The 13,063-nt window shown below is 31.6% G+C and overlaps 1 protein-coding gene across 4 annotated transcripts in view; it reads left to right on the forward strand.

Moving 5' to 3' along the window:
* Positions 1-13,063, forward strand: part of LOC145279902 (uncharacterized) — a 378,849-nt gene that overhangs the window by 137,105 nt on the left and 228,681 nt on the right. For 2 of the 4 annotated variants that reach the window (XM_080131441.1, XM_080131444.1), the window contains exon 1: positions 106-367. The exons of the other annotated variants lie outside the window; for them this stretch is intronic. The gene's annotated coding sequence lies outside the window, so the exon portion shown is untranslated. Of the gene's footprint in view, positions 1-105; positions 368-13,063 lie in introns of those variants that run through there. 4 annotated transcript variants of the gene reach the window in all.

Genomic DNA, 13,063 nt, shown 5'->3' on the forward strand with positions numbered 1-13,063 from the left:
CTCTTCCTCTTTCTTCTCACTCATCTTCTGCTGCTGCGTCTTACAGCCATAACCACCCCACCCCCACGGTACCGTAGTCCACCATCCCCACATCCCCAATACCCTAACAGGCCTCTGCTGCCAACTTGGAGGAAATATTTCTATATGTTAGCACCAATCAGGCTCTGCTGTTGTGGGCCCTATCAACTAAGCTTGGGGATCATATTTCCTATCTGTTGAGGTAGAGAGAGACAAGACACGGAATGGTTTCTTATAGTTGAGTCTGGTTTCAGTTTAGCAGAGCCTTCTGCATACTATTTCTCCTGCTAGTGGCCGTTTCCAGTGACACTTCAGCATCCGACCAAGTTTAAGAGGACCTACACTAAAGGTAGATGACATTTTTAAGTCTTTTATAATCTTTGTCCACCTTAAAATTAGAATTACGTTCGTTCCTCTTCTCTTGGGAAGGGCCTCTCATTGATGAGCTCTACGCCTAGGTGTGCTATGTAGGTGACAAAGTGCGTGACGCCTGTTGACATAAACGAACCAGGCTGCCGGTCACTGGATTTAGGCGAGCTTTTAGTTTGATTTGCAGTTTTAGTCACAAAGTTTGACAATCGGATTACAGAAAAAAAAAAAAAGATTTCCATTTTTGTTCCCGTGTAGAAGAAAAGGAATGTCTGTTGCTATCTACCTTTCTTTACAACGGAACAAGTAGGGATGGCCTGCTATCATATCACCACCGCTCCATTTACTTGTTTACATAAATGCCAATCATACATGAGACCATTTACATGCCGCTGCCCTTAATTTTGACAATTTACTTTCAGCGTTCATTTGGTTTTTCTATGAAAGCAATTAAGGAGTGGAAATTATTCTTTTTATCCAATTAAACAATTAATGAGATTATTTGGCTGACGACATTCTAAAACCGTGTTGCTCTTTTACATAGAATTGTTCTTATTACATAAACACCATCAAAATTAATGGACTAAAAGATTAGAATAGTTAAGGTGTTATCTATCTATCTATCTATCTATCTATTTATCTATCTATTTATCTATGTTGCTTCAAACACAACTTTAAATTGTGTTCTAGATTTTCAAATTAATACTTTACCAATAATTAGCATGTAGACGATAAAAGCAAATTCTTCGAAAATCCATAGATTAAAGGACGCAATAATTATAATAAACAAGTGTATATATATATATAATTTTGGGGGAATATTTTCCAGAGGTAAAGCAACCAATGAAGTTTTAACGAGGTTAATGCAAGAGTGCTCAATAACAAAGTAGGGCAGGATATACTTTTTATGTGCTTTATATAATTCATCACTCTCCTGAAGACGACTCATGGGAGTCGAAAACGTTCACGACTATGGCAAATTTCTTTTTACGCTCTAACAGAATGTTCGAACATTGGCCCGCCAAAAAGAAAAATGGATTGCAAGAAAAACAAACAGGAATTATCCCTGTTGTTCAACGAAACATACATAAGAGAAAAATGTTGCCGAAATATACTGATATATACATGCACACATATATAGATACATATGTACACATATATGTATACATACACAGATGTGTGTGTGCATGCATAATTTTATTTTTTATAAAGGTTTCATTTTTATTCTCTTTAAACTTTTAATACTTGCAAGTAGTTCAAGATGCAAAAATCAATGTCGTTTAAAATACGAGTAAGTGTACTTTTAAAGTTTTCATGATATGGAAGACTAAAACTTTAATTATTCTTATGAGTCAATACATTTTTAATAACATTTTAATTTATAAAATTTATCACTCCAGTATTTAATCATTTATCATTTCATCAGTCTTTATGTATTTCTTTTTTATGTTTTTTTTTATCAGAGCATCATCTTAAAGCAATGTTTGGAATTCAACAATTAATTTTCTGTAAAGTTAAAATAAATATTTTTACTTTTTAGATGTCTCAGCAAACTGTAGGTAATCAGATCTGACGTGAATGCAAATATTGCAAAAGAATGATATAATTATTTAGAAATAGGGAAACTTCAGCAGTTTTTCATTTTGTTCAAATTCTTTTATATTCTTGATTAAGAGTTTTACATAATTTTCTTTTAATATTTCGTCTGTGTTTTAGCAGAGCATAAAAATGCAAGTTGGCTCATTTATTGGGGATAAGGAAGGTACCTTCCTCAACAGTTGCTAATTTGGAAGTGTTGATCACTTTACTGAAGAATTTCCTCATATTCTATAGATAAATTGTAAAATTCTCTTACTCCAAAAAGGAAAGAAGAAAAAAAAGGAACTACTTAACTAATATTTTTTTTATTTTGTTTCTAATACAAATAATTTAACTTTAAGATTTTAGGTATAAATACTTGAATTATGAATTTTTGGTTGATAAAATTCTGAATCATTAAATTAACAATTTTTTATGTCAATGCAAAAAAAACATGAGTATTTTTGTTCTTATGAAGATTCTATCAAATTTAGAGAAGAAGGAATGTGAAAACGGTTTTCGCCTTCATACATAGCATTCTCTTTGAAGCAGCCAGGCTTTGCCCACCTTGATTACCATACATAGTCCACTTTGATTTTACGGCCTTACACTTAAAGTACATTTTGCATGTGATATGATTTTTTTATGAATCTTTCTGGATAATTTCGGTTAGCAGATATTCTGCTTTTCTTTTTTTTTTTTTAATAAATTTTAATATTATAGAATTTCTAAAAATATTATTTCTATTTCTTTCTATGTAAAACTTCTAACTAGGAGCAAAATGTAGTATCTGCTCTGACAATATACTTTATCTTTTCTGCCCTCAGTTAGTGAAGGAGAAATCCTTCTAGAGTTACACTGAGGTAATTTTATTTTCGGCCTAATCGAGACTGTTCTTGGGCAGGGGGTGTTGGATTTAAAACCAACCTTCTATTCAACTCTACTCAAGTAAATTGGGATTTTAACTGTAGAATAAATCATAATTTGAATATTATGACATTCTTTCAGCTATTAAAAAGTTATAATAATAAATTAGATATCTACTGTTAATTTTGGTATTTCTTATGGAAATAAATTATTCTCCAAATATTAATTATTATATTATTTCTAAATTCATGTATCATTCTGTTTTTAAATAAATACAATAATAAATAGATAAATAAATTAGACATACAATTTTAGTAAGATAACACAATTGTACAAAAATAAATTCCTTATCAATTTTTGTACATACATGTTATTTTTTTATTTATTCAATAAGCAGTTTTTTACAGAGTTTTAGTGGTGTCATATCAAAGTTTTAATGGTGCCATATCAAACACAATAAAATAATATTTTGTTGGAAAGGAAAAATGCACAGATATTTGTAATTAATGATGAGGATTAAATAAACACTGAGGATATTTTTTAAGAATTATGTAACCATTTACCCATTGAATAATGCAAAATATATTATGACTTGTGAGAGACTAATCCTAATGCAAGACTAAGTTTATAATTATTTGAGACTACAATATCTTTCCTGAAGTGACTCTTTAGAATATTCTGTTGCATAATGTGATCAGACAATATATATAAAGTATTTATTCATTTATAATAAAAAAATTTCAATATAAAAAATTATTCATTAAATATTTAAACTTTATAACATGAGTTGATTATTGATTCCATTTTATTTTTGAAATCCAATTATTTGTGATTGGATTAGGTAGAACATATTGCTATAAAATATGAAAGAATATAATCATAATATTGAGTGTGTGATGTGATTGCAATTAGGTCATATTCTAAAAATATTTTAGAAAACAACCTTTTCAGCCTTTTTTTTTGCCATGGCTGAAAGTGCATCATTCAAACTCCCTGACCTAACCTTCACAGGTAACATGAATTGGAACAAATGCATAGAAGACATTGCCAAGGCTGGTGTAAAAAAGGTGGTCTTCCTTTACCGCACTAGAAATATACTCACACCTGTATCTATCTATACAAAACCACTATTTGCCCATACATAGAATAGTATTCCCACAAATGGGCTGGTGCATCAACCATTGGTCTCTCTCTATTGGACAGGGTCCAAGAAAAACTCTCCAATTTAATAGGTCACACACTGTCAACCAAACTTTAACTCATGTCCCATCACCACAATGTTGTATCCCTGTGTACTCTGATGGAATGTGCTTTGACAAACTTGTAACACTGATGTCCCCTCGATGTAAATACCCGACTAACCCGAGAAGCAGTAAAATCCCACGCCTTCATTGTAGAAATCCCCCAGAGCCTTCTGCTCTGATAGCTTTTTCCTATAAACTGCTAGACTTTAGAATTCCCTCCCTGTTTCCTACTTCCCTAACTGCATGGTGCTTAATTCCCTTACATCTCAGCAGCAATTTGTATCTGGTTTAGCATGAGTACAAGTAAAAAACAAAAATGCTTTGTGTTTTCTAAATTAATTTTAGACTTTTATGAAATTCACTGTCGAATTTTGTCAGTGTCATTAGTTTCTCTAATTTTGTTGGTGTTATTAATTACCCTAAATTTATCACGATTTATGAAAATCTTTAAAATCAACTTAAATCTATAATACATTATTAATGTTTTTATTTATTTCTAAATGAATAATATCAGATTATATTGAAGGTAACCTTCTTTTATCTAATATATCCACATGCACACATTTTTATATACATAACATTTTCAGATCATACAGTTATTACAGCTGTCTGGCAAGAGACTGATTACTAAATAAAAAAAAAAAAGGTTGATTTGAAATCAACTTCAGTAATAAAAAAAAACTTTAAAAAAAAAAATGACTCATCATTTACTCGATTTGCTAATATTTATATTCTAACTTCTTACATCAACTCAGATTGGTATAATTTGTCCTTTTTATTTCGGGAATTATATCCAGTGCATCCTTCAAAATAACTGAATTTAGATTGTTAATATTCTTGTGATGCCATTTCTGATTTATGTTTCTATATTCAGAACTATTCTAATGGATGTTTTTTAAACCGAACCTCTTTCCCCCGAACTAACCTCTTCCCCTCTGTACATCATCTGTTACCATTTGCTTATATTTTCTAATGTCCTATCTGTTAAATCTTTGTTATTCTTAACAACTTTATCTCGACTGTTGCCATCTATTTTTCTTACCTTACTCTAGTCTGTCCCTCTTCTCTTTTCTCCCTGTAGGAGAATCCTAACGTGGTCTTTAATCAGCCTCTCAACTCATATATTCTCTCTTCCTTCCCTTCGTTCCCTTTTTAATGTAACTAACATTCATATGTTTTGCCTACAGCAACAAATGGAACTGGGATCATTATGTAAACCTGTTGCTGAGCTGCTGAATGTATACGAATCATTGCAATGTCTCAAACACCTTCAACCCTATAAATCCAGAAATACTTACGTCATTTTAACTAAAATGGTTTGTTCAAACTTTCCAAAAATTATTATTTAATTGAATTATTAAAACATAATTAACATAACGAATAAAAGAAAACAGAAATCTCACTGAACAAGGCCGATAGCCATTAGTCGCGTGCTCTCGTGTAATGAATGAATGCGTGAATGTAGGATTGACATGAAATTCTTAAAGATAAACAAAAATGACCGAAAAATGGGCTGAAATGACTTAAATAAATAAAAAGTAAATGACTTAGAATGACTTTAATGAACTTAAGGATGAATTGAATGACCTTAAGAATGACTTGAATGCTTAAAAAATAACTGGAATCCTTCAAAAACAACTTGAATGATCTGGAGAATGACTTGAGACTGACTGGTTGTAAAGTGGGTGATCATTTTACATTAAATTAATAGAGAAAAGTGATCCCCCACTTTATATCACAATAAGTACAGCATGTAGTAAGAACAGATGCTACACTTTGATCTTGGTCAAAAGGCCAAAAAAAGTGTATTTATTTGCTCCCCACCGAGCAAATTAGGCACAAGGCCGATTTTTAATGTGAGGAGTGGAGGGGAAATGGGAACCAACTCCCCGGGGAGTAGGGGAGCTGGATAGTGACATTGGTATGAAGGGTTGCCCCTACATTGACCAAGGTCTTATATGTGAGGTTGCCCCCACATATGGTCTTTGCTTGCATTATCTGCCGGAACAGATACTACACTTTGAGATATTAAATTTTTATTCACAGGACAAAAAATACAATAGGGAAAATGAACAAAAAACTTAGGCACAAGGCCAACTCAAAAAGAAGGGGGATGGTGAGGTTGATTGATCCATCTCGTCTCTATTGGAAATTTTAAATGATTTTCTCTAGGCCAGCATCTTTAATCATGGTTACCCTTTTAAATTTGTATTTATGTGTGTGTGTGGTGGGAGGGGGGTGGTCTTCCTACTTAAACCCAATTTAAATTTTCTTTTTTTTTTTTTTTTTAATATAAAAAAATACTACACTTTGATCTTGGCCTTTTGGCCAAGAAAAGCTTAAAAAGCTAAGAACAGCATCTATTAAGAACAGACCTTTGATCTTAACCAAAAAGGTCAAGCACAAAAGTGTTACGGACAGACCGACAGACCGACAGACGGTGACTTATAGAGTCACTTGCACACGACTAAAAATAAAGAAAATGAAGTTTAGAATGACAAATTCACATAAAGTCTATCCCCACATCTGCTAAGTTACCTAAAAAGCTAAAACTAAGTGGCTGACTATATTCGATTGCAACCTTTTCATTAGCTGTAGGGAAAGGGAATCACTCCATTTCCAGTCCTTGATCCTCCTTTTATAATGCTGAGTGTTTTGCAAGGAAGCATTGTGCCATTTTTAAGTCTTTAGTATGATTTGACCAAGGATTGAACTCTGGTTTCATGGACCATTAGCGAACATTATGCAAAATGGGCCAGTTTAAAAAAAAAAAGGAAGATTATTGATCCCATTAAATTCTGTAAGTTGGAAATTAGAGTATTTTTTTAAATTAAAAAATTGTGCATAAAACAACTTTGATAATGCTTCTGGTATGAAAGTCGAAATAATTTTTTCTTTTTTATAAATCATAATGACTCCTTTTCTATCATTTTTCTAATAAATATGAAACATTTGAATATTGAATATTTAGATTTTCTTTTCAAGTTTTGGTTGATATTTTAAGATGTTTATTTTTTTGCTAATCAATTATCACTCAAAACTAATGGCCACCCGATAAAAATTAATAGGATGGATGCATTGTTAGTTGAATGGTGAAGAATATTATGAGAGGATTACAAATGATGAATCTAATGAATAATGTTTGTCTACTTATGAGGATGGTTTATGACAAGTATCTGTTAACATTGAATTCGAAGGTGACCATCTTGTAGTCTGCAGAGAAGCAATAGTGATATCTGAGAAATGCAAAAATAATTTTGAAGTCTTAAAGCTGCCAAATAGAAATAAATTTCTGGCTTGAATCCAAATTTAAAAGTAAGAGTCAAATATTAAGATAGTTGTGCTCCAAAACTGAAGGAAACCCTTAATGTTCTCACGTGTAGATGTTTTACTGAATAAATTATTAAAAAAGTTTATTAATTCTTCAAAAATAAAAATAAAATAATTAGGTCAACTATTGATGATTTTAGATTTATTTAGATTATTTGAAGTTGTTTTAAATGCTATATGATTTACACAACATGAATAGCAATAGTAAGAAGCAACGAAAATATGTGGGAAAAATTGAAATAGATTTGGATTTCAACTACCCAAAAATAAAGTGGAGTATTCACAAATAAGGAATAGATGCAAGAAAATGTTCTGATTTCTGTGATGTTAACATTTAAGAAATGTGTCAGAGCTCCCTCTGGTTGCAAAATTTTACCAGTGTGTTTAATGCAAGTGTTAAGTTTGCTAATGAATACAGGATTGTGATTATTTTATATTGACATACGCCGCCCCTAAAAAGGGGGGAAGTAATGCCTGAGACATTTTGGTGTTAAATAACTAAAAAAAAAAAACGGTCGATATGTTATAAAACAGACAAACCCTCTGCTGAAAAGCTGATTTAGACTTCGGAATATATAAGTACTTTATTTTGTAACTGTTTTTGTATATTTGTAAAGTTGTCACACTGAAAACAGGATTAAAAAGTCAACTTCCCATTAAGGATAGAAAAAGAACAGCTTCTTAATATACTCAGTCATGTTTATGAGATCAACATTTGAAGGTTAACTAATTTGTGTATTTTTTAAGAAAAAACTAACTTCTATTAATTAACTACAGTAGAACCCTGGGATACGGCATTAAAAATTAGTACCAAAATACAGTACAATATATAATACACATATATATAATCAAATAACATTATGAAGAACACCGTAAGGCAGTGCAAATACCATAACCAGGAGCTGGAAAAGCAGCGTATTTCGCATTGTAATCTAAAAAATCATATCCTAGAGCCACCGTATCCCGGGGTTCTACTGTATTTATATGTTTTTCTTATTCAATGATTGTTTTCATTTTACACTTTTACAGATATTTTCTGTATCCTGGATAAATTCTTAGCATTTTGAGTAAAAGAGGTCTTTTTTCAGTTAATTCACTTATGGGGACAGAAATTCTTAGTTTCCTCAATTTTTCAGATATGGGGTCACACTAGTTATATATATAAAATGGTTAAAAGGTTACTTATTTAAGAAATTACATTTTAATGCATTCATCTGTCAATAAGATTTTATTTAATTGCAGAATTTTTCTCCTTTGACATTGTGTTTAATCTGGTACACTAACCACTAGCATCTCCCTATTATACAGAGGGCAATAAAAGAATTTCTAAGCTAACAGATACCACATTATATGTCAGGCTCCAACCCCAGTTGCATCCCTGTGCTTGTTTTATTAGTATTTCCACATGATGAACAGATTAAACTTGTGCTCCCTAAACTAATCCTAAACCAAAGCCCACTTGACTATCTGCTAGATCCCACCCCTTAATTGTAGAGATCCCTAAATGCTGGAAGATATTTTTGTGCTGATAGTTTCTTTTCTTGAACCGCCTGCTTTTGGAATCCCCTTCCTGCTCTCTTTTTTGCAGACAGTATCAGTATACAGACATTTAAATGTAACAAACATATTGCTGCTCAGCTTCCAACCCAGATCCCTCTCTTATAACTCTGGCCTCTGCCACAGTAGTACTCTAATGAACTGCACTCGTACCCTCTAAACAAAAATACCTCCAACCCACCCAACTAACCGATAAATCCCATCCCCTCTCTGTCGAGGTCTTTAAATGCCAGAAGGTATTTTACAAACAGCTTATCTCTGCAATTCCCTTCTTGCTTCCTGTTTCTTCGATAGTATCAACATGCATAAATTTAAATGTAATGTGAACAAACAGTTTGCTGCTCAACTCTCCGCTTAGCTTGTCCCCTTGTATAAATTTGGTCCTGACTAGAGTTTTTCAGATATGGGGTCACACTAGTTATATATATAAAATGGTTAAAAGGTTACTTATTTAAGAAATTACATTTTAATGCATTCATCTGTTACGCTTTAGTGACAATATGCTTGTTTGGGAAAAATAAGAGTAAAAATGTTAATCATCAAAGTATTCTATCATTAAAAAACAATACTTAGCTTAAATGTATTATCTTTATTTTTGCAATATTTATAAGATGTTATTCCCAGACGCTTTATGTGGCAGCATTCAGTAAAATCATGTATCATTTTCTAACTGTTATATACACTTTTAAAAGAGTTATACAACTATTTATTGATCACATAGTATATAAGAACAGTGCACAATATATTTAACTTGTGATAGAAATTATTTACATTGAATTCTAAAATAAAATGATTTTATTTAAAAAATAAAATCATTTTTTAATAGAATATTTTCAAAATTGTAATATACAAAACTAGAAGAATACCTAGAATAGATAAATTAATTCCCTGAACATTTTTATTTCCATTTACAAAAATTAAAATCAATACATAATCATTACTAAACTTTATGTATTGATTTTAATTTTGATTTGAGGAAATATCTGAATTTTAAGAGTTCAGCTTAACAGATCTTAAGAAATTGAAATTCAGAGAAACTTGCTTGATTGGTGTCTAATGAATATGGATCAAATTTGATGCAAATGTTTGAAATATTTGAATTCTCAAATGGGAGGTTGTGCCCATATTATGTTCCCTAAAGACTCTTAAAATTCTCCAAAGAAACTGAAATTTAGGAAATATTTATTAATTTATGTCTAAAACCCATGATAAATATGTCATATCTAGATTTTAACAAAGGGCTTCCACCCTCTCTTTGATCCCTTAGCATAAAACTAAATTAAACTAAATATTACCCACATTAACCACTGTTACGCTTAGTAGCTATGCACCAAAATTCATAATTATCGATTAATTAGTTTAGGAGTGAATCCTATGCATACAAGTATATAAACAAATAAAAATATCTAACTTTATATACATAGAAATAGAATCATTTGTTACTCCTGTAAAAATTATTGCTTAACTCAAAAATACTGGAATATTTATTATAAATTATTTATTGACAAATTTTAAACCAAGTTTTGTTTAAGATTTACTAGACGAATACATGATAATATTGATTGAGTTTTAAATGGATGATTTCTGGTGTAAATTTGGTCATAAATCACATAAAAGTTATCCAGTGATCAAAGCTTTGTACTGTCTTGAAAAGTCCCTCCTTTTTTATCAGCTATAAAACAAAGAGATAAAACTCTTTAAAAGGAAACAGCTTGTAAACAATTTGAGCAACGTGAAACCTACACGCATCATTTACTACCGGATCACTTTCAAAAGAGTTTTCCTCCAGCAAAAATAATAAGTCAAATAAACATGGCGACTACAAAGTTAATTGAGAGAGCTTATCTCTCACACAAATTTACTCTAACAACAACAACAACAACAACGAAAAGAATAACAAAGAAACAGCTGAAAGACTTCTAATAGGGGTTTAGTTGTTCTCCATTGTAGACCTTCCTGGGTCAGGATTGACTATGAGTATCATCCCAGTTGTCTACATCGATGTCTGCAGAGCTTGCTATGGTAGTGATAGTCAGAGGTTGTATGTGCATTATATCCCTGGTAAACGGGGGCCATCTCTGTGACGACCTCGTCTGATTTGGGCTTTAGAGTTAGGGTTCCTTTTCATTTGGATCTGTTGGCTGGATTGGGACAAATATGAAAAATTCCCTCAATCTAGAAGGATTTCTCTTTCATTGACTCTGAGGATGTTGTGTTGATGTGCACAACTATGACTACATGATGGAGATCCTTCCAGAGTTCAGTTTTCCATACAGAAGACCTTTTGGATGCGTCCACTTGGAATACAGCAGAAATTCTCCAATATGAATAAAGCATTGAAGGATGTAATAGAAAATTTATTTCACTCCAACAGTTAATCAAGAGATGTCATCATAGTTTCAAATAAAAATACCTTTTATTAGTCGGCACTGGAAAAGGAATTAAACTGCTACACAGTCTTTAGAAAGTGTGGCATACAACTAAGGTAAGTTTATCATATCAGTGGCGATTTGAGGAAATCAACGAAATACATCTGCTCTGAATGACATACTGGACCAACTTTGCTCAGGAAAATGAAATCGTGTGGGTGCTTTAAGAAGGAAGGTGATTTGTATTCCTATTCCAGAGTTTCTGATTAGTTAGGAAGTTAATCACTCCAGTGGTATACCTATCCATTTACACTATAGGTGATAAGCACATAATATGTGACTTCATAAAATGTGGAGAGCGTTTTGTTTAAAAATGGTTGAGGTTTAAATTGGAAGTCCCTGAAAGATTCACAATGGAAAGGATGGTTTGTAGACTAGGTTCCTCTACAAAATTTGGTTTCCTCAAAAACAAAACATAATAGAGGCGCACCAAAAAAACAAAAAGAAAACAATTAGAAACTCGTGTATTCATTCTTTTGCCAACTGTTATCCTTATCTTCATATTTATTGTTGTTTAACCACGTTTCAGTCAACTCATTCTGAGGCCTTCTTCAGGTGATTAACCACGATGGGATAGGAATTCTGAGTCTTTTAATTGTATCTTCAGTAATTACTGCCTTCCATAGTTGTTGTTTCGCCACGTTTTGGCCACCTAATCCTCTGCCTGCTTGAAACCGCTATCTTCAGATAATGCTCACCTGAAACTATAGAGACTCAATGCCTCTATCCACTGCACCACAGATGAGTTGGATGAAACGTGGAGAAACAACACCAACTATGAAGATGAGTATAACAGTTTGCAAAAGAATGAATACACAAATTATAAAGCCTCATCTCAAAGGATTCCAAAAACAAGAAAAAATATAAGTAGAAACTCCTTTTCATTGTTCTTGTTGACAAGAGCAGAGTTAAACACGAGGTCGATTTTTAATGTGGGTAAAATCCAGCTCTTCTAAAATTGGATTGGGACAAAAATAAAAAATAAAAAATTCCCTCAATCTAGAAGAATTTCACTTCCACTGACCGAAAACAGAAATGATAAAGTGTCAGAATAATAATAAATCTGGAATAGATTATTAAAGACTATAGTAATAAGAATAGATAAGATTATTAATAAAACTAGATAAGATTATTAATAAAACTAGATAAGATTATTAATAAAACTAGATAAGATTATTAATAAAACTAGATAAGATTATTAATAAAACTAGATAAGAGTATCAAAACCTGTAGAAATAAAACTGAAACAGATTATTCAAAATTTATGGAAAGAGCAAATGGTAAACCTTGAAATAAGTTATTGAAAATACAAACGAAATATAAACGTTGGTTCTTGAATAAGTCGTTTTTAAATACATTTTATGGGGAATAGCGTGTAAGAATTCGAATGAATCATTGAAAAATAAATTATAGAAAAGAAAGCTGGTCAGCACTGAAACAAGTCATTGAAAATACGTTACAGAAAGAAGAACTGATAAGCATTGAAATAAGTTGCTGAAAAAGACATTATAGAAAACATTGCTAATAAACATTGGAATAAGTTATTGAATGATAATTTGTAAGTCCTGTAATAAGAAATTGAAAGATGAACTTCGTAGAGGATGGCTAATAACGACTTTTGAGGATAACAAATTGACAACTTGTTGATTTTAATCTATTTTATTGATATTG

The sequence above is a fragment of the Euprymna scolopes genome, chromosome 7 (genome assembly GCF_053919585.1).
Source record: "Euprymna scolopes isolate OS-2025 chromosome 7, ASM5391958v1, whole genome shotgun sequence".
Classification (NCBI taxonomy): domain Eukaryota; kingdom Metazoa; phylum Mollusca; class Cephalopoda; order Sepiida; family Sepiolidae; genus Euprymna; species Euprymna scolopes.